The sequence below is a fragment of the Pleurodeles waltl genome, chromosome 5 (assembly GCF_031143425.1).
Source record: "Pleurodeles waltl isolate 20211129_DDA chromosome 5, aPleWal1.hap1.20221129, whole genome shotgun sequence".
Classification (NCBI taxonomy): Eukaryota; Metazoa; Chordata; class Amphibia; order Caudata; family Salamandridae; genus Pleurodeles; species Pleurodeles waltl.
Window position 1 is genome coordinate 312,605,356 of NC_090444.1, and position 21,607 is coordinate 312,626,962.

Below are 21,607 nucleotides of genomic sequence, written 5' to 3' on the forward strand. Positions count from 1 at the left end.
GATGGGACACATGTGGCCTTTGTCCCCCACTGCAGGAGTGAACAGGTGTACAGAAACCGGAAGAGTTACCATTCTATGAATGTGCAGATGGTGTGCTTGGCTGACCAGTACATCTCCCATGTAAATGCCAAGTTTCCTGGCTCAGTGCATGACGCTTACATTCTGCGGAATAGGAGCATCCCTTATTTGATGGGGCAACTCCAGAGGCACCGTGTGTGACTATTAGGTGAGGACATGGACCCAATACAGTGTGACTAGGTGTCTGGGTCTGGGGATGTCCCAAAGAGTTAGTGTGTGTCTAACAGTTGTCCCTTGACATTTGCAGGCTACTCTGGTTACCCCAACCTGTCCTGGCTACTGACCCTAGTGAGGAATCCCAGGACAAGGGCAGAGGAACGCTACAATGAGGCCCATGGGCGAACTAGGAGAATTATAGAGAGGACCTTCGGCCTCCTGAAGGCCAGGTTCCGGTGCCTCCATATGACAGGTGGTTCCATATTCTACTCACCAAAGAAGGTGTGTCAGATCATCGCGGCCTGCTGTATGCTTCACAACTTGGATTTGCGACAACAGGTGCCTTTTCTGCTCGAGGATGGTCTAGATGGAAGTGTTGTGGCAGCTGTGGAGCCTGTGGTCAGTGAAGACGAGGAAGCTGACGAAGAGGACATAGACAACAGGAATACAGCAATACTTCCAGTGAGACACAGGTAAGAAGACAACACTGCCTGCTCCATCTGATATCATTCTTCTACCTCTCATCTGTCTGTCATTTTCACCCAGTGTATGGACACTGAGTTGTCAATTTCCCTTTCGATTTCACAGATGTGGGTCCCACTGTGTGACCTCTGCTTTGTTTCCGCATGGACTAGAGCTGTGTGACATAGGTATGTTGACATTACATTGGATATAGCATTTTTCCATTATAGTTGTTGCAAATACACATTTTCGAAAGCACAGACTGACTCCAGATTGTTTTGTGATTTAAGGGTGTTTATTTAAGTGCTAAATAGTGGAGGGGGTTGTAAAATGGTCAGGGGTGATGGTGGAGGAATGTCCATGGCAGAGTCCAGTCTATTAGTATCACAGGTGCATTGTCCAAAGGGGCATAGGAAGTGGAGCTAGGGCAGTTTAAGGATGGACAGGGTGACAAAGTGGGACAGAAGGATGACTATCAGGGTGGTCTCATTTCTTGGCGGGGGTCTTGGCATTGTTCTATGTCTTTGTCCTGGATCTCAGGGACCACTTGTGGGGTGGTTCTCCATCTGCAGGGGGTGGGGTGCTGGTGTCGTGGGCCTGTGGCGGTGCCTCCTGTCCATTAGCACCTGCGGAGGTGGTAGGCAGTTCATCGTTCAAGATAGTGTCAGGGGCCCCTTGTTGTGCCACAGTGTCCCTCTTGGTGTTGACGAGTTCCTTCAGCACCCCTACAATGGTGCCCAGGGTGGAAATGATGGATTTGAGTTCCTCCCTGAACCCCAAATACTGTTCCTCCTGCAGCCGCTGGGTCTACTGAAACTTGGCCAGTACCGGTGCCATCGTCTCTTGGGAACGGTGGTAGGCTCCCATTATGTTGGAGAGGGCGTCGTGGAGAGTGGGTTCCCTGGGCCTGTCCTCCCCCTGTTGCACAGCAGCCCTCCCAGTTCCCCTGTGTTCCTGGGCCTCTGTCCCATGAACCGTGTGCCCACTACCACTGTCCCCAGGTCCCTGGTGTTGTTGGGGGGGTGGGTTAGCCTGGGTTCCCTGTAGTGGTGGACACACTGCTGCTTGACGTGTCCTGGGGACAGAGGTATGGGCCCGCTGGGTGGGTGCTGTGCTGGTGTTCCCAGAGGGGGGAAGCTCTGTAGTGGTCTGTGCCAGTTCTGAGGTCCCAGATGGGCCGGGCTGGTCATCTTGATCCAGTTGGACAGAGCTGCTGTCATCAATGTGGGCCTCTTCTGTGGGTAGAGTGGACATGTCTGGACCCTCCTGTCCGGTGACGTTGAGTAGGGGTACTGCAGGGGTGTAAAGGCATGATTATTGCATCTGTGTGTGCTATGGTGTGCAATGGGTGGGTCACCCTGTACCCCAGTGCTTCCATTCTTGTGTGGGACCTTCGGTGATAATGGTTTAGGGGGATGTATGGGTATGTGCAGTGGACATGCTTTGGTGATGGGTGTCCATGCTTTGATGTTGCATGCAGGGCTTGGGTTTGGGATGTGTGGTTTGTGATAGAGGGACATGTGTGAGGAGTTGGAGTGATGGGGGTAAGGGCGAGGGTGGGGGTGTGTTGTAGCATGCAGGTAGGGTGGGGGGTATGGTAGTTAAAGGTTTGACTTATCAGAGTCGATTCCTCCAGCTACTCCTGTGAGGCCCTCAGGATGCAGTATAGCCAAGACCTGCTCCTCCCATGTTGTTAGTTCTGGGGGAAGAGGTGGGGGTCCGCCGCCAGTCCTCTGAACCGCAATGTGGTGTCTTGAGACCACGGAACGCACCTTCCCCCGTAGGTGGTTCCACCTCTTCCTGATGTCATCCCGTGTTCTTGGGTGCTGTCCCACTGTGTTGACCCTGTCCACGATTCTGCGCCATAGCTACATCTTCCTAGCTATGGTGGTGTGCTGCACCTGTGATCCGAATAGCTGTGGCTCTACCCGGATGATTTCCTCCATCATGACCCTGAGCTCCTCCTCAGAAAACCTGGGGTATCTTCGCGGTGCCATGGGGTGGTGTGGGTGACGTGTGAGGTGGTGTCTGTTGTGATATGTGGGGTGATGTTTTGGGGTGTGTGGTATTTTGTGCATGTATGTGTGTGAGTGATGGTGTTGTGTGCCTCTGTATGCTGGAGTGGTCTTTGCTTTTCTGTCTCTCTGCTTTTTCCAAATTTTTTGTTGTAAGGGTTTGTTGGTAAGGTGGGTCTGTGTTTTATATTGTATTAGGTGTGTGGGAGTGGTGTGTGTATATGTATCAGGTGTGTGTATTTCGATTTGTCCAATGTGATAGTGTTTTGTCGGAGTGTGTGTACTTTGAGCACAAATGGTGTGTTCCGCCAATGGAAAACCGCGGTTGAAGGCCGCCTCGTGGATTCGTGGGTCATGATAGTGTGAGCGTATTCCTGTTGTGTTGCCGTGACGGTGGAGGTTTTGTTATCGCCAGTTTATCACTGACCTTTGGTGTGGCAGACTTGTGTGGGTGTCTAGATTTTGGCGGATTCCGAGCTATGGGTCATAATAGCTGTGGCGGAATTCCATGGCTGCGGCGGTGTGTTGGCGGTCTTCTGCACGGTGGTAAGCAGCTTTTACCGCCAATGTTGTAATGACCCCCTATATGTCCTACCTTAACCATACATTGCACCCTGCCCTTGGGGCTACCTAGGGCCTACCTTAGGGCTGTCTGACATGTAAAAAAGGGAAGGTTTAGGCCTGGCAAGTGGATACACTTGCCAAGTCAAATTTACAGTTAAAACTGCACACACAGACAATGCAGTGGCAGGTCTGAGACATGATTACAGAGCTACTTATGTGGGTGGCACAACCAGTGCTGCAGGCCCAGTAGTAGCATTTGACATACAGGCCCGGGTAACCTCTAGTGCACTGTACTAGGGACTTACTAATAAATCAAATATGCCAATCATGGATAAACCAATCAACCATACAATTTACACAGAAACCATATGCACTGGTTAGCAGTGGTAAAGTGCTCAGAGTTCAGAAGCCAACAGCAGCAGGTCAGAAAAAATAGGAGGCAGGAGACAAAATGTTTGGGGATGACCCTGCATAAGCAAAAAAGTCCAATAGGTACTATAAAGAGTTTTCAAAAGATTGCAGGGGGAAGAAGGGACAGGTAATTACAGGTCTGGCAGCAGCAGTAACGGGATGATAGGATAGTTTGATGAATCTTGTACCAAGGCACATTGCTTGTTGAAAATAGCCCTTCACAAGCTTCCACACTATGGAAATGAAGTTGGGGCTGCCAGGAAAAACTGTAAGCATGTCTTAATGCAGAGGAAAGCAGTATTGAAAAAAGGAATTATGTGACACAGTGCAATAAGCCTTTACTAGTAAGGATTCTGCAGCTTTCTGGTGGGTAATTAATTCTCCCTATCTCCAGTGAGACACCAGATCACGCCTTGAAATGGCCATAAGCGAGGGGGACTGGATCTCCCATTTCTCAACCATTTATTCTAATCTAACTGATAGATTAAGCCTGACAGAAGATGAGATGCCTGACAGCAACTTTCTTTCACGTTAACTTCCCAATCAATCTTCCATTTACCCTGGATGAGGTAATTACTGCCCTAAACACAAGTAATGCCGGCAAGGCGCCGGGCCCAGATTTCATCCCTGTAGATCTGTTTAAAGCCAACATGACACTTTTGGGGCCATTGCTTACTCAAGTTCTGAATGCACGCTGTCAAGTTGACCTATTGAGGTCCTGGAGGGAATCAATTATTTTGTGCTAATTTTTAAAAAGGGAGACGGACATAACCCTACCTGTTATCATCATATCTCTCTCCTAGATTCAATACAGAAAGTGGTAGGTCGTGTTGTCTTGAACAGATTGCAAGAATGGGCCCAGGAGAAGAACGTATTATCAGATTTACAGTATGGGTTCCAGGATGGTGTAGGGACCGTGGAGCAGGGCATGAACTTAAGCATGCCAATTGAGAAATATTTCACTGTCAAACAAGGGAGATTGTACTTGGTCTTTGTTGATTTAACTGCTGCATTTGATTGCATATTCCATAGTAAATTGTGGGCTATTATCGAGAACATGGGGGGGGATTCACCAATCGTACAATTTCTGAGACCAACATACATAGCAAGGCTGGAGTGCATCATGGGCAAATTTACTTAGTCATTTAGCATAGAGATCCCCTCTAGGAGTGAGACAGGTTTGTGTTTTGGCACCCGTCTTTTTCTCCTTATACATTAATAGTTTGGGTAATGTAGTATCTGCTGACAGTAACAACCTTCCCCAAATACGGTCCCGGACCATTCCTGCCCTGCTGTATGCTGATGACAGTGTTCTTATGGCTTCAACCCCCTTCGCATTGCAACAGTTACTAAGGCGCTTTGTTTCCTATATGGAGGGACTAGGGCTATTAGTTAACAAAAGTAAAACATTTGCCATGAGGTGTGGGAGACTGATACCGAAAACTCACAGCCTCATGATAAAAAACATTAGAATTGACTACATCACATCCTTCTTCCACCTGGGGATCATGTTCAGTTCAAAAGGGACATGGCTTGGCTGATGGCAACTAGAACTAGAGGGCTACACTTTCAGAAAACTGTTACAGCCTTGCACAATTTTGCTTGCAAGGTTGGAAAGAAACCCCCTAGGTAGATACTAACAGTATACAAGGCCAAATGTATGGCAACAGCACTGTAGGGGGCAAACCTCTGGGGGCACGTACATCATGACTCTCTACAGCTTAGAGAGAACACCTTCTTGGAGTATCTTCTTTCTCTCCCCCAGAGTAGTCCATCACACATATGTCATTCCGAACTAGGGGTCCCGCCCATGTCAAACCTAGTTAAAATATAACTGATCCTTCTTTGGCACAAGATATGGACTTCCAAGTACACCAAGCTGAACCAAGAGGTTATAGGGGACTGTTTTAGGTCCTCCCATGCAGGAAGAGTACAATGGTTAGGATATGTAAAAGATTTTATGAGTGATTTGTGGCATCAAGATCATTATTATAAAACAGAAACTCTACAAGCTGTTACAAGAAAAACCCTGAAAAAGAGTGTTTGTCACACTTAGAAGAACTAAGTCTATCTGCTGAACTGCTTAAGCCAAGTGTTGTTAAAAATCAGTTGATCTTAACCTCATTTGGCATGCAACTATATCTAAAGGAGGTGGGCAATGAACAGCATAGATTTGTTTTAACCAGCTTTAGGCTAGACCTCTTTTACCATTTGGTGAGCTTTCCAACCACAAATGATTGGTCGAGGCCTATGGCTAAATGCCCGTGTGACAAGGTTACTGAGCAAAGTACTTTTCATACCGTTTTATTCTGTACACATTATAACTTGCCAAGAAAGACATTTTTGCTGCCATTATTGAGATCTATGGACTTGGTACAATGTCAAACAAGCTTATGTGTTTTTACAGTCTTTGTCAACCATATATCTGTAATATCATGTCTCCATTTTTATGGGCCATTTTTTTTTAGACATAGGAAGTTGATACATTTTATCAATCAGTGAGAGGTAGATTTTATACATATAGCTGTATGAGATCTGTTGTTTTTAAAATATTTGTATTATTGTCTTTTTGTATGTGCTTTTATGATTTAAAAATATATATAAAGCTCATTTGATTTGATTTGACTGCCAACCAGAAAACCCATTTCTAACAGAGGCTACATTGCCTGTCACCTCAGGTTAGACTGCCCCTATATAACAGTTTTATTTTCATATGACTGATCTCTGCCTGGCATAGTGTGAAAAAGTAATGGACTGGAATGCTGCTTGAGCAATAGCTAGTGGCCTAAACTGTTGAAGATTTTGGAAGCATTCCACCCATCACTTTTCTTGTTTTAATCACACATTGGAGCCCAGTGGATGTTGAATCAACAATATCCAAAAATAATATAAAACATAGTTATTGAGTACAGCAGACACACCAGGTAAACTGGCATTCACATGAGAATAATTCAATTTCTTTTTATATTAAAATTATAAAATTAATATATAGGGGTTCATTTTGACCTCGGCGGTCCTTTGTAAAGACCGGCGAGGGACCGCCGTGCTGAAGACCGCCAGTGGTGGCGGTTTTCCGCTTGGCGTATTATGACTGTTGGCAGCTCTCGTCCTTTCTCGGACGGAGAGCTGCCAACAGCCATACTGGCGGGCGGCGGGGAAGTGGAGGTTGCTCCACCTCCACCGCCATGTCAACAGAACACCGCCCACCGAATCAGGTCCTGCGATTCGGCGTGGCGGTGTTCTGTTGACGGTGTGGTGTCAGCGGAGCAGCCCCCACGGATCCCGTCCCCTCCCGGAGGATCGATGGACCAGGTAAGTTGATCGTCCGTTAGGGGCAGGAGGTGGGGGGTGTTGTGTGTTGTGTGCGTGCATGGGGGTGTGCGTGTGTGTATGTAGAGGGGGTGTGTGAGTGCGTGTATATTTGCGGGGGTGTTGTGTGTTTGGGAATGAGTGCGTGTATGTCTGTAGGTATGTCTGTATGGATGTGTGCGTGTATGTTTGAATGTGGGCTTGCGTGTCTGACTGTGTGTGTGGATGTTGGCATGTATGTCGGTGTGTGTGTGTTTATGTGTATTGGTGGTGCCTGCATGCGTGTCGTGTGTGAATGGGTGATGTGCTGTTGGGGGTCGGGGTGGGGAGGGGGTTCCTGCCACCTTTGGAGGGTGGCAGGGGTGGTGGGGGGTGTAGGAGAGGGAGTCGGGGTGGGGGTGGATGGTGGGGGAGACCCCTATCAGTGCCAGGGAAGGAATTCCCTGGCACTGACAGTGCTTACTGCCATGGATTTCATGGCGGTTCCAAACCGCATGAAATCCATGGCGGTTAGCCGGGTCCAAATACTGCCGGCGGTATAGTGACGACCGCCGGGCTGGAGACCCAGGTCTCTAGCCCAGCGGGCGGAAAGGAGAAGCGGCGGATGACCATGGCGGTAACCGCCATGGTCATAATTGCAAAAAAAAGACCACCAGCCTGTTGGCGGTCTTACCGCCGCTTCTCCGCCGTCCGCCAGGGTCGTAATGATCCCCATAATGTTTTGATAAAAGGAACAACTTAGCTAGCTTCAGCAAGTGAAACTTGATATTCACTTAGTATAGAGACCTGATAATAGTGTCATGTAATTAGCTCTGCATCTACTTTAGTCTTTTAATTATTGTTAGCACCTCTTAAATATGCTTATAATAATAATGTGCTAATAAGAAGAAAATTGAACATGATTAGAAAGATAAATGTATTATTTGTGTCACTAAAACATCATGTAAAAATGTTTTATTACATTGTGTCAAAAGAATGTAATTATATCACAATCCAAGTATTTAATGTGTGTTTCACAAATTCATTGCTCAATTAAGGTTGAAACAAACAACATAATGAGAACACTAGTAATGAATATTCATTCCATTACCTCATTGCTATGTAAATTTGTGAATTAATTATGCACCTCCTTGGAGTTTTGTAAAATATATATATATATATGTATTTATATATATATATGTATATGTGTGTGTGTGTGTGTAAACAGGTGACAAAACCACTTAATTTCATCAGTTATAGTTATCTCAAGTAACTGTAACTTGTACCAACATATAACTATAACATGCACAGTATTATCAACAATGATGACATTTCAGATGTAATTAGGGATGTTATAAATGTAGTCAATTGATATGTCATGACTGATTTAATATGCAAGTGTAAAAGCAGTGCATGGTGACGGTGCAAGTTATAGTAACTCTAGAGTAAAATATATTCTTACATTTTCTAACTATAAAGTAACTTTAGCCTTTGGATTATTCGGTGAATTTAATTTTTTTTTTAGCATAAAGTAAGGTGTCCATCATAAAGCCTGGCAGGGGGCAAGATGCAGGGTCTGGCCTAGTATTGCCCATTGTGCTGCCCCTTTCCGAGCTTGCTGCCCCTGCTCCCCCTCCTCCTTTCAGTCCATTGTCCAAGTCCATACCCCTTCCGCCTCTTCCAGCCTATTTGGCTGTTTTTCTGCCACTGCCCTTCCTGCCTGCCCTACACAGTTAACTTGCTTCTCCTACCAACCTCCTTTTTGCCCCCTGTCTCCAGAGCCGATGCACCTACATCTCCTCCAATCTGCTTGGTCAGATGTGCTGCAACTGCACTCCAAATAGCTTAATGTTCCTGCCCACTACTCCTGCCCTCTATTGCCTGAGGCTATGTCCTAATCATTGCCCTCCTGGTTAGCCTCGATGCTTAGCTTGCTGGTGCTTACCCTCCTCCCTGTGCCCTCTGATGTCTTTGTCAAGCGTCTCTGCTTCCTCCCTTTTGCCCACCATGTTTGCTGGCCCTGCTACTGCCCCACATCTTTTCTGAGTGTACTGTCCAGCTGTCACTGCCTTTCCTGTCTGCCCAGCATGGTCAGATGGCTATCATCTGCCCCCGCCCCCTTTGCCCTACCATCCATTGTCTGAGTTTCATGCCCCTATGCCCTCCCTCCTACCCACCGTGGTCAATTTTGCTGCCACTCCTTTCTGCCCTCCATTCTTGGTTATGCTTCAACTGCCCTCTCTTGGCCATGCCCAGCTCCTATCTCTCCTTCTGCCCTCCATGCTCCTGTGTGCATTGGTCTGCCCATTCTGCCTTGCCCATCATGGTGGTTGTGCTATCACTAACCCTCCTGCTTGTCATGTATAATATTTTGTGCAGCTACTGCTTCTCCCACCTGACCTGTGTGGTCAGCTTGCAGCCTCCACTGACTCCCTCCCACTTTCTTTCTGTAGTCTCTGTGTATGCCATTGTAGTCTCCCTGTTGTCCTCCATGGTGTGTTGTGCTTTAGGTGTCCATCACGCCAGCCCTGTAAGGTCAGCTTGCTGATCCTACCCTGCCCCTGGCATTCTTCCCTTCATTTACTCATGTGTGGGCCACTATCCCCTCCCTCCTGCCCTTCATGATCTGTTGTGCCTCAACTGCCATTGTTGAATGTCTGGCATGGTCAGCCTGGGTTCTTACTTCTTTCCTTTCTTGTTAGACTTTTCATCCTTGGCGTGGTCTCCCTGTCTCGCATGGTCAGCCTGGGTTCTTACCTCTTTCCTTTCTTGTTAGACTTTTCATCCTTGGCGTGGTCTCCCTTATCTTTTTGCCTCTGTTCCCCAGGTTGTTGATGTGTGCTGGACTCTGATTTTGCTGTTTTTGTTACTTTAGACACTTTACCACTGCTAACCAGTGCTAAAGTGCAAGTGCTGCTTTACAAAATGTGTATGTGATTGGCTTATCCATGATTGGCATATTTGATTTACTAGTGAGTCCCTAGTAAAGTGCACTGGAGGTGCTGGGGCCTGTAAATCAAATGCTGCTAGAGGGCCTGCAGCACTGGTTGTGCCACCCACATAGGTAGCTCTGTAATCCTGTCTCAGACTTGCCATTGCAGTGTCTGTGTGTGCAGTTTTAACTGTAAATTTGACTTGGCAGGTGTACCCACTTGCCAGGCCTAAACCTTCCCTTTTCTTACATGTAAGGCACCCCTAAGGTAGGCCCTAGGTAGCCCCAAGGGAAGGGTGCAGTATGTGGTTAAGGTAGGACATATAGTAATATGTTTTATATGTCCTGACAGTGAAATATTGCTAAATATGTTTTTCACTGTTGCAAGGCCTGTCCCTCTCATAGGTTAACATGGGGGCTACCTTTAAATCTGATTAAAGTGTACATTCCCTTTGGGAGCGGATGGACATGTGGAGTTTGGGGTCTCTGAGCTCACAATTTAAAAATACATCTTTTAGTAAAGTTGATTTTAAGATTGTGTGTTTGAAAATGCCACTTTTAGAAAGTGAGCATTTTCTGGCTTATACCATTTCTGTGACTCTGCCTGTTTGTGGATTCCCTGTCTGGGTCAGTTTGACAGTTGGGCTGGTTGCACCTCACACTAGACAGTGACACAAAGGGAGCTAGGGGGTAGTTTGCATTTCCTGATGAGCCATCTGTGCTAGGAGGGAGGGGAGGAGTGGTCACTTACACCTGAAAGGGCTGTGCCTGTCCTCACACAATACAGTCTCCAACCCCCTGGTGAGTGTCTGGGGCCTGGCCTGGGGAAGGCAGGATTTCACATTGAAAAGAGACTTTACTTTGAAGTGGGCCTACTTCAAAGGAGAAATTGGGTATAAGAAGGGCACCCAAAACCACAGACTTTAGAAACCCTTCTGGAAACAAGAGGAAGCTCTGCCTGGAGAAGAGCTGAAGAGCTGAGGAAGAAGAGCTGCCCTGCCTGTGATTGTGCTTTGTGGAGCTATCCTGCAGTTGCTGCGTCTGCCAGAGTAAGAGGGCAAAGACTGGACTTTGTGTGGCTTCCATTTTGTGAAGAAATCTCCAAGGGGTTGATTTAGAGCATGCCTCCTGTTGTTTGAAGTCTCAGGGACAGCAAAGACTTCTCTCTGCCAGCACCTGGAGTCTCTGGAGAGACTTCTGCTCTGACAAGTGGTGCCCTATCCAGTCCCTGGGCCCTTGAAAGGAAAGCTGGTGAAAATCCAAGGTAATTGACTTCGGACGACTTTAGACCGACGCCGCTGCTGAATCCGGTGACACCGCCTACAACCAACTCCATGATCTTTGCTGGAACGCGACTACCTTCGCAGGCCCGACATCGCTGCAGCCCGCCGAAATCTGCAACTCCGTGGAAGTCGCCGCATCACGCTGTGACCGACGCCACTCGAAGTTCCCGGATTCAACGTTTTGCACAGTCACAGCAATCCCCGGTCTTCACCAAAGGTACTGTACCTGGAGGTCTACGCGACTCCGTATCAGGCGCCACTGGTGTTGGATTGTTGGGAACGACTCTGTTACAACGCCATGTTAACACCTCATTGAAGAATTTTTTGTTTCTAAGAGCTATTTTTTAGTTTAATCTTTCAAAATTCATAACTTGACTTGTTTATGTCGGATTTTTGTTGTTTTTGTCTTGTTTTGTTTAGATAAATATTTCCTATTTTTCTAAACCTGTGGTGTGTCATTTTGTAGTGTTTACATTGTTACTGTGTGTGTTGGTACAAATACTTTACACCTAGCACTCTGAAGTTAAGCCTACTGCTCTGCCAAGCTACCAAGGGGGTAAGCAGGGGTTAGCTGTGGCTGGTTCTCTTTTACCCTGACTAGCGTGAGGGTACTTGCTTAAACTGCGGGTAACCTGACTGTCAATCAAAGACCCCATTCCTAACATTTCTGCTCTCTGTTGTCCATGTGTATGGCCCTGTTCCCCCCTCACTTGGGGCCAGATGTAGCAAAAATAAAAATTGTGACTCGCATTTTGCGAGTTGATGCGACTCGCAAAATGCGAGTCGCAAATTGGAATGTCAGAAAAAAAAGCGATCCGATTTTGCGACTCGCAGCCGGACTCGCAACGCTGTGTGCGAGTCCGCAGTTTGCGAGGTCGCTGTTTGCGAGTGTGCAAAAAACGAACTCACAATTAGCGAGTGGGTGTTGCAAATTCCGATTACCTTCAAAATTGCTTGCAGGTGCAGCAGAACACTCCAGAAAGCATACCAGAACACTCTGGAAACACTTCCTGGCACATGATGATGACATCACAGCCAGGAAGTTAACAAATACACCTGGGAGGAGGCAGGAGATCATAGATAACAGCCAGGACAGATTAATGTGGCACATGGCGTTAATGTGCCACATGACTGGTTGGCATTTTCCTGCCCATGGACAATTTCAACTTGTATATAGTTTCTTCATGACATTAATAAAACAGTTATTTTTGTTCCACTTAACAAATGGTTAATAGGTGAGTATGGTGGGAGTTGACACGTACCGTCCAAAATATTGCGTTGCAATGTGGTCCCGTCTCAGTCTGCCTTGATTAGCTAGACTCCTATCCCCATGATGGCGATGTGGTTGTTCTTGCTCTTCATCATCAGGATCTGGGTCTGCAGGGGTGAGAGGTAGCCCACGTCGGGTGGCTATGTTGTGGAGGATGGCGCATGCAACCACAATTTTGAAAGCGGTAATGGGGGTGTATTGGAGGGCGCCTCCACTGCGGTGGAGGCATCTGAATCTTGCCTTCAGCAGTTCGAAGGTGCGCTCGATCAGGTTCCTGGTCCTCTTATGCGCACTGTTGTATTGCCTCTCAGATTCAGTTCTGGGTGTTAAAAACGGAGTCATGATCCAAGGCCTGAGAGCATATGCACTGTCACCTGTTGGGCACAAAAGTACACGGTTAGGAAGTCCAGATTGTCGTGCACAGTGACCTGTGTGTATATCTGCAAGTGTCTGTGGCTCTACCTAGGAGGTAACCGTCTCCAAATTCCCCACGTTCCAGGCGTTGATGTATCCCACTATGCCTAAAAATGTATGAGTCATGGGTACTGCCAGGAAACTTAGCTACGATGTCCGTGATGACATAATGGGCATCACAAACAACCTGTATGTTGAGTGAGTGGGTACACTTCCTGTTGCGGAAAATGTGTTCCAGATTAGCAGGGGGGCATATTTGAATGTGTGTCCCATCTACACACCCTATGACATGAGGAAAGTGGGCAATGCGGTAAAAGTCCAGCTTGGTGCTGTTAATTTCATCCTCATTCCTTGGTAAGTATATGAAGTGAGACATGTGCGTGACTAAGGCATCTAGGAATGCCCTGAGGAACCTTGACACTGCACTTTGGGATACCCCACCTGCCACGGCAATGACCCCCTGATAGCTCCCTGAGGCCAAGAGGTGCAGTGCGCATAGTACTTGCACATGCGTAGGGATGGCGCAGCCACGCAGAGTCTTGTGTTCTTGCTGTGGTTTCAGTAAATCTATTAATTCTAGAATGGCTGCGCTGCTAAGGCGGTATTTGTCATAGATCTCCTCTTCAGTTTGCTGAAAAAGTGTCTGCCTGGTTCTATATATCTTCTCCTGTCTGTGGCCCCTCCTCCTCCTCTGCTGGGCTGCGTAGACTCTCCTCCTCACTGCTATCAGGTATATCTCCGCCATCTTGAGTAACCCAGATGCCTTCTGGGTCCCCTTTTATACTTTGGTAATGGTTACCACCTGCTCTGAGTTAGTGGTAAATGGGACATGCAAACTGGGCTTTTTGCGACTAGTCACAATTTGCGAGTTGCAATTGCATATGGGTTGCGACTCGCAAATTGCGACTTGCAATTTGCGGGTCGCAAAATGGGGTCGCACCGGATGCGACTCGCAAACGAGTCCCATCGCTTTTTGCGAGTCGGAAATGGGCTTTTTGCATCCCATTTCCGATTTTGCACTGTCGCAAATTGCGATTCGGCCCGTTTGCGAGTCGCAATCGTTTGCTACATCTGGCCCTTGCTTCCCATGGTCTTTTATGCTGCACCGCCCTCCTGCGTGCCCTTTGTGGTGTATAGTGCTGCTACAAGCCCTAGCACCTGCCCTGTAAGGTCAGTTTGGTGCCCCTGCACACACCTCTCCTACTCTCTATTATGCAAATCCATGTCTCTACTCAATTCCTCCTGCCCTCTGAGGTCTAATATATCATACATTTCAACATTTTGAACTTGGTAAGAGAGACATTTGGAAAATAAATCTGGGGAAATGATTTTCCCCTTTGACATTGAGAAAGAGGAGACTTTAACCATGAGAAGGCTAAAATGGGGACACATTTTCTTACTTCTCAAGCAACAAAGCACTTTTAAATTATTTTCTATCTTAAAATCATTGGGCGTCTCCTGCTTGAATTGGGTCTGTTGGTATGTATGGTTGTATTGCCACTGCCTCTCCCTTCTGTCCTCAATGATCTATTGTATTGCCACAGCCTCTCTTGCCTGTCCTGTAGGTTTGGTTTGTTGCCCCTACCCCCTTTTCTCTTCCTTCCATGGTCGCTTGTGTTCCCACTACCCTCCCCCTTGACCATCATGGTCAGTTTGCTGCTTCTGCCCCCTCCTCCCTGTCCTGATTTGCTGGAACCCATGCTCCTGACCTTTGCCTCCCAACAGTGTTCTGATGAATAGTTAGATTGCTAATATTCTATATTTATTATACATTTGTGGCATGCCTGAAGTCATTTGATGTAATCAAAACTGTAATAGCTAAACCATTACCTTCGGAAATTATTATAAAAATGAGCGGGTCTTTTTCCCATCGAAATTTCGGGTTTGTACTTTAAAAAACAAAAATGAGGACATATTTTCTGAGTTCTCAAACAGCGACAAAACTCTTTTAAATTATTGTCTATATTAATGGTGTTTTATCCAGTTAATCACTTGAATATTTGTTGAACTTAGGGGACAGAACGTGACGTTATGGGCAGAGCTGCTGACTTTGTAAATGGGGAACCAGGTTTGACTTAAGGCATTGGCTCAACATCCTCTGATTCTGGGCAAATTAATGAATCTCCCCATACCTAAACCAAAATAAATGTGTCCTAGTGTAATGTAACTCATAGGGGGTCATTCCAACCCTAGCGGTCGGTGATAAAGCGGCGGCCAACCCGCCAACAGGCAGGCGGTCCAAAAAATGGAATTCTGACCCTGGCGGGAACCACCAACACAGCCCGCCACTTTAACACTCCGACCGCCACGACGGGACAGACAAACAGCGCGGCGGTCACCGCCAACAGGCAGGCGGCAGACAATGTACCGCCCACCCTATCACAACTCACCAATCCGCCACCTTTTCCGGGGCGGGAGCCCCGCCGATAAAAACACGGTGGAAACAGACTACGAACGGGAAAACGCTCACCTCTACACACTCCATGAGGAAGGAGGACAGCATGGAACCCGAATTAAACATCCTACCAGCTATTGTCTACATGCTCATCTACCAGGAGTACGAACGCCGGCGCAGACGACAACGGTGAGTACTGCACCTACGACACAGGGGAGGGGGGAGGAGGAAAGCTTACGGGCACACACATACGCCATACACCCACCCCCCCACCCCAAATACCTACAACCCAATGCAGAGCAACAAGTCAGAGTGACACCCCCCAAACCCACCGGAATAATGCAAAGACACAATTAAAATGATCTATAAAATATATGTATAAATAGGTCCATTGAAGTTATGGGAAATATGCAATATGAAAGATACAAAATAAGGAATGAACATAGTTAAAAATATATACATAGGCAATAAGTCCTGCCCATTCTGTCAAAGTTCCATAGTCCGTGGGCCAATGTGCACAAACACATGGGCAAAGCCCACACAGGAGACCAGATACCATTGGAGAGAACACTGCTGGGGCATCAGATGATAAAACTACAGGCACCAGATCCACGAGGGGCCTCCATGCCCACTGTCCCATCCTGGGAGTGCAAAGCCACAGTCTCACAAGTCTCTACAGTGGGTAGCTTGCCCACTGTGCCATCCTGGGGAGTGCAAAGCCACAGTCTCTCAAGTCTCTACACTGGGTAGCTTGCCCACTGTTCCATCCTGGGAAGTGCCAAGCCACAGTCCATCAGATGGATTACCGACTCTACTGTTAATGGAGGAGGCATGGTGCCCAGAGTGCTCAACACAGAACCGGCACTGTCAATGGGCCAGCAGTGCTTGAGACGGCGTTGCCCAGCAGAGCGGTGCTTGAGACGGCGGTGCCCAGCAGAGTGGTGCTTGAGATGAAGGGCCCAGCAGAGCGGGCCTTGACAGGAAAGGCCCAGCAGAGCGGTGCTTGAGATGAAGGGCCCAGCGGAGCGGTGCTTGAGATGAAGGGCCCAGCGGAGCGGTGCTTGAGACGGTGGTGCCCAGCGGAGTGGTGCTTGAGATGAAGGGCCCAGCGGAGCGGGCCTTGACAGGAAGGGCCCAGCGGAGCGGTGCTTGAGATGAAGGGCCCAGCGGAGCGGTGCTTGAGATGAAGGGCCCAGCGGAGCGGTGCTTGAGATGAAGGGCCCAGCGGAGCAGTATTTGAGATGAAGGGCCCAGCGGAGCGGTGCTTGAGATGAAGGGCCCAGCGGAGCGGTGCTTGAGATGAAGGGCCCAGCGGAGCGGTGCTTGAGACGGCGGTGCCCAGCGGAGCGGTGATTGAGATGAAGGGCCCAGCGGAGCGGTGCTTGAGATGAAGGGCCCAGCGGAGCGGTGCTTGAGATGAAGGGCCCAGCAGAGCGGGGCTTGACAGGAAGGGCCCAGCGGAGCGGTGCTTGAGATGAAGTGCCCAGCGGAGAGGGGCTTGACCGGAAGGGCCCAGCGGAGCGGTGCTTGACAGGAAGGGCCCAGCGGAGCGGGCCTTGACAGGAAGGGCCCAGCGGAGCGGTTCTTGTCACGGCAGGCCCCTGTTCAGCGGTGCTTCTCACGGCGGGCCCCTGTTCAGTGGTGCTTCTCACGGCGGGCCCCTGTTCAGCGGTTCTTGTCACGGCGGGCCCCTGTTCAGCGGTTCTTCTCACGGCGGGCCCCTGTTCAGCGGTTCTTGTCACGGCGGGCCCCTGTTCAGCAGTGCTTCTCACGGCGGGCCCCTGTTCAGCGGTTCTTGTCACGGCGGGCCCCTGTTCAGCGGTGCTTCTCACGGCGGGCCCCTGTTCAGCGGTTCTTGCCACGACGGGGCCCTGTTCAGCGGTGCTTCTCACGGCAGACCCCTGTTCAGCGGTGCTTCTCACGGCGGGCCCCTGTTCAGCGGTTCTTGTCACGGCGGGCCCCTGTTCAGCGGTGCTTCTCACAGCGGGCCCCTGTTCAGCGGTTCTTGTCACGGCGGGGCCCTGTTCAGCGGTGCTTCTCACGGCGGGGCCCTGTTCAGCGGTTCTTGTCACGGCGGGCCCCTGTTCAGCGGTTCTTGTCACGGCGGGGCCCTGTTCAGCGGTTCTTGTCACGGCGGGCCCCTGTTCAGCGGTGCTTCTCACGGCGGGGCTCTGTTCAGCGGTGCTTCTCACGGTGGGGCCCTGTTCAGCGGTGCTTGTCCTGTGTTTCTAGGGAGCCAGACCTGGCCAAGACTTCCCGCTCAGTCGCCATCCGACCTTGCGGTCGCGGGGCCCTCCTGTGATGGAGTCCTGGGCCCGTGGGTGTCGTCCGTCACAACCGGAATGGGGCTGGTGGGGCCCTCCAGGGCAGCTCACCTGCTGCCTGACTTCTCCGCCCTGCTGCCCTTGCCCTCCTTCGCTGAAGCTCTGTGGCCCTTGCCTCCCTTTGATGATGTGGCAGGTGATGGAGCAAGGCTACTGTCCTTGGTGGCAGCCGTCTCAGGCTTGTCGCGCTGGCCCTTAGTTTTTTTTGTCCTCTTCCCAGGGGGTGGGCTGGCTGTCCCCTTGCTACTGGCCGATGTTCCTGCCCTAGGAGCTGGTGGACTCCAATAGCCCTGCACTATGGTCATAGTAGATGCAGGGCTGGTGGTGGCTGAGGTGCCTTTTTGACTCTTACCAGATGGAGGGGGTGGGTCAGTGATTGGAACGAGCTCAAGGTTGGAAAGGAAAAGCACTTGGGAAGGACGGGTAGGTGTAGTGGGTATGGGAGTGGAGGAAGAGGATGTGGTTGTAGGAGAGTCAAGTGTGCTGTCTTTGAGTGCAGGTGCTTGTGACGGAGGCTGTCGTGAGGTGGATGGCTGTTGGGTGGGTGGCTGCCTGCGTTTGTGTGGTTTGGAAGAGCGGGTGACAGACACAGTGGGAGAGGACACAGGGGACGTGTAAATGGCAGTGGGGGTGGTGACTGCACGTGTCATGTGGGTGTGCTATTGCACACATGAACAGGAAGACAAATAAAATGGGGGGGGAGAAATGAAGACAGGTTGAGTGCATGCATTGGCAACACCGTTGTCGGAGAGGACAGACACAGAAGCCCCCTGCACTAGGCCGCGCAATCGGGGTACACTACTCAGTTATAGTGACTAGGCCTACAGGTCTATGGATGACAAATGCACACATGGGTGAGGCCGGACCATGGATAGCTGTACTTGGCACCCTACAGAGGTGGGGGGCGGGGGCACAGGGCCATGCCTAACGGAGGGGCCTAGCCTACAGAATGCGCCCTGGCCTAGAGATAGCCACAGCCCTCCTCCCCCACCCAGACACCTACACTGCGCGCAAAGATAGCAGAATGTGCTGATACTCACCCCCTTGTGTCTGCTGTGATGTCCTCACGCGCCCATCCAAATCGGGGTAGGCCACCTCCAGGATCCGGGACATCAGTGGGGTCAATTGGCGGCTGGCACCCCTCCTATGTTGGGAGGCCATCCCCAGCAGAGACTCGGCGGTCTTTCTGGTCCCGCGGCGGATGTCCTCCCACCTCTTTCGGCAGTGGGTGCCCCATCTGTTGTGGACCCCCAGGGCCCGGACGTCCTTGGCGATGGCACGCCAAATGTCGATCTTCTGATGGGCGCTGACCTATGTGACATGTACAGGGTGGTAAAGGAAATCTCATCACTTTTCTGCCTGGTCAATGTGAGTGGCCCCCCCCTCCCCAACCTTGCCATGTGGCACATGCTCTCATCTTTCGTGCGTTGCACTCCTCATTCGCTCCCCTCCCCACCATCTCACATACACCCCACTCAACACAGGCATAGCCCATTCAACGTGCACCCTGTGTTCTAACCTGTTGGTCTAGAGGACCGTAGAGTAGCGCATACTGGGGGAGGACCCCATCAACAAGTTTCTCCAATTCTTCAGAAGTGAAGGCAGGGGCCCTTTCCCCAGTCGCAGCAGCCATTGTATCTCCCAGACCGAGGTCACAGCAGCACTTGCAGTATGGGTCCTCTCCTGTGGATGATCAGGTCTCGAGTGATTAATCAGATAGAAAATGGCGGTCACGCCCATAGGGTGCAATGTTAACCAATGTGGCTTAGCACCGCGGTCTTCGACCGCCTACCGCCACGGTGTGCCACGCCAGCGCATTGACCTCACATCCCACTGTCACACTTCACAGGTCAGGCAGCCGCCATTTCAAGGGCCCACATGGCTGAATTTCTACTGCGTCACACAGGCCTAGGCCTTGCATTGCCACTCATACAAGCCTTTCAATGCATAGAGATTCGTGTACTGTGCAAGCTGTGTGAACGAACCTGTGGGTTGCTTGACTCTGTGCTCCATGTTGTCCTTCCTACGCACCATCCGCTGGGACTTGCGAGGAGAAGGATGAATCCTCCCGTGTACCGACCGCTGGTGGACCTGTCGACAATGGAAGAACGACATATCATACTTACATACAGGCTTGACAGAGCAACTATACATGAACTATGTGCCCAGCTGGAGCCAGACCTGATGTCCCCCATCCGCCAACCCACAGGGATTCCCCCTCTGGTGCAGGTTCTGTCAGTACTCCATTTTTTGGCAAGTGGGTCTTTTCAGACAACAGTGGCCATATCATCTGGGATGTCTCAGCCTATGTTTTCTAAGGTTTTGTCCAGAGTGTTGTCTGCCCTGATGAAATACATGCGGAGCTACATTATTTTCCCTGAGGTGGGCGATTTGGCTACAGTGAAGGGAGATTTCTATGCCCTTGGACATATCCCCAACATCATTGGTGCCATTGATGGGACCCATGTGGCTTTGGTTCCCCCCAAAGAAAGTGAGCAGGTGTACAGAAACAGAAAAAGTTATCATTCGATGAATATCCAGGTGGTCTGCTTGGCTGACCAGTACATCTCCCATGTAAATGCCAACTTCCCTGGGTCAGTGCATGACGCGTATGTAATGCGAAATAGCAGCATCCCTTATGTGATGGAACAGCTACAGAGACACTGTGTGTGGCTAATTGGTGACTCTGGTTACCCCAACCTGTCGTGGCTACTGACCCCAGTGAGGAATCCCCGGACCAGGGCAGAGGAACGGTACAATGAGGCCCATGGGCGAACTAGGAGGATCATAGAAAGGACCTTCGGGGTCCTGAAGGCCAGGTTTAGGTGCCTGCATATGACAGGGGGATCCCTAATGTACTCACCAAAGAAGGTGTGCCATATCATCGTGGCCTGCTGTATGCTTCACAATCTTGCTTTGCAACGCCAGGTGCCTTTTCTGCAGGAGGATGGTCCAGATGGTGGTGTTGTAGCAGCTGTGGAGCCTGTGGAGAGTGAAGAGGAGGAAGACGACGGGGACGACACGGACAACAGGGATACAGTCATACGACAATATTTTCAGTAGCACACAGGTAAGAATCACCCACGCCATTTTACATTTACTTAAGGGCTCATGCGTCTCCACTGTCTGTGTTTCCCCCCAGTTCCTGTTAACTGATTTGTGACTTTCCCTTCCCTTTTCAGAGCTGTATGACCCACTGCGTGACTTCTGCTTTATTTGCCCATGGACTAAAGCTTATTGAAATTGGTATGTTGTCATCACAAAGTAACTGGACATTATTGCACCGTTATGTGTAATACATTTGTTAAGAATACAAGCAGACTCCTGTTATTTTAAGTGCAATAAGTGATTTATTTTAAGTGCTACATATAGGTACATGATTGTAAAACGGTGATGGGTGGGGGTGGAGTAATGTCCATGGCAGAGTCCATTTCTCAGTCGCACAGGTGCATTGTCCATATGCCTGTGGAAGGATGGAGCAGGGTCAGTTCAAGGTTGGACAGGGTGACAATGTGGGACAGTGGGATGACATCAGGGGGTATCTTATGCTGGCGGGGGTCTTGCAATCCTACTCTGTCTCCTTGTGAGATCTCAGGTTCCGCTTGCGGGGTGGTTCTTCTTCTGCAGGAGGTGGGGTTCTGGTGGCCTGTTGTGTGGGGGCCTCCAGTCCACTAGCGCCGGCGAAGGTGGTAGGCTGTTCCTGGCCTGGGCTAGTGAAAGGGGCCCTTGGGGGTGCCACATGGTCCCGCAATGTGGTGACTATCTGGTTAAGGGCCACGACGATGGTCCCCATTGCGGAACCGATGTTCCTCAGTTCCTCTCTGAACCCCATGTATCGTTCCTCCTGCAGTGCCTGGATCTCCTGGAACCTGGCCAGTACCGTCGCCATCGTCTCCTGGGAGTGGTGGTAAGCTCCCATGATGGAGGAGAGGGCCTCTTGGAGAGTCGGTTCCCTGGGCCTGTCTCCCCCCTGTCGCACAGCAGCCCTCCCAGTTCCCCTGTGTTCCTGGGCCTC